We start from the raw sequence: 1294 nt of genomic DNA on the forward strand, positions 1-1294 counted from the left end.
TGCCATGATCTTCGTTTTCTGAATGTTGAGCTTTAAGCCAACTTTTTCACTCTCCACTTTCACTTTCATCAAGAGGCTTTTGAGTTCCTCTTCATCAGGCAAATGCAAATCAAAAGCACAATGAGATATCACCTCATATCTGTTAGCATGTCTATTATCAAAAAAAAAGTACAATATAACAAATGTTGGCAAGAATGTGGGAAAAGGAACTTACATGCACAGTTGTAGCAATGTAACTTGGTATAGCCACTGTGGAAAATAGAATGGTTTCCTCAGAAATTTAAAAGTAGAATTAATATACTATCTAGCAGTGCATTTGGGGTTATTTATCCAAAGAAAACAAATACACTTATTTACTATATGCTGGGGTCCAGCCCCAGCTGATCCAGGGTATTCGAAGGAGAGATGGCATTGGCGACCTATTTATTTAAATATTTATCAAAGATATAAAGAGTAATAGAATGAGGATAGCTCAGTGAGGAAATTCATTGGAGAAAAGAGGCTGAATAATTCAGCCAGAAGGTGAGAGAAAGAACGACATGGGGAGACCAAGTTTCGGTGAACAAGGCCCGCACTTTATTTTCCAAAGTAGTTTTTATACCTTAAGTTATGCATAGAGGATAATGGGGGAAGGGTAGAGTCATGCAGTAAGCCAGGCTTTCTTCCTGCAAACTTATCATATGCAAAAGTTCAGGTGATTTACATCATCTTCTGGCCAGGAGGCCTGTTAACATTTTAAGAAGCTTATTTTTCTCTAAAGGTGATTATTCTAAAGTCAGGCAACAGCCTCCAAAAAAGCATTGGACAAAGCTGCATTCCTATAGGGCAAAGGTGAGGTGGGCTCAATCAAGAAAAGAATTAACTCAAGGGTCCAAGGTTACAAACATTGAGGCTACTACTTACATTTCTATACACCCATTATATCAATCAATACACTGCCAAGAACACAGTAGGTAAGGGGTATGGAGACTTAGCAGCAAACATTGGCTCAATAAGTGAAAAACCCTTCACCAATACAATTTCTAATCAATCTTTTAACTACTCAAAGGAATCTGTGTTTAGACAGTTTAGAACATCTCCTGCCTGTTCTGCTCCGAACAATCACATGTGGCCAGAAAAACCTATTCAGGCAGGCTAGAGGATTTCCAAAGGAGTTTGTAGGTTGAAACACTGTCACACCCAGGAATTATTAACTGGAGCTGTAAGCTAACTCTTTTTTCAGAGAGAGGTAGTGGGGGACAGCCCCCCGTAAAGTCAGAGGTGTAGGTGAAAGCACAAAGCAGAAAGTAGGCAG

Source organism: Bison bison, unplaced genomic scaffold (assembly GCF_000754665.1).
Source record: "Bison bison bison isolate TAMUID 2011002044 unplaced genomic scaffold, Bison_UMD1.0 scf7180017864246, whole genome shotgun sequence".
Classification (NCBI taxonomy): Eukaryota; Metazoa; Chordata; class Mammalia; order Artiodactyla; family Bovidae; genus Bison; species Bison bison.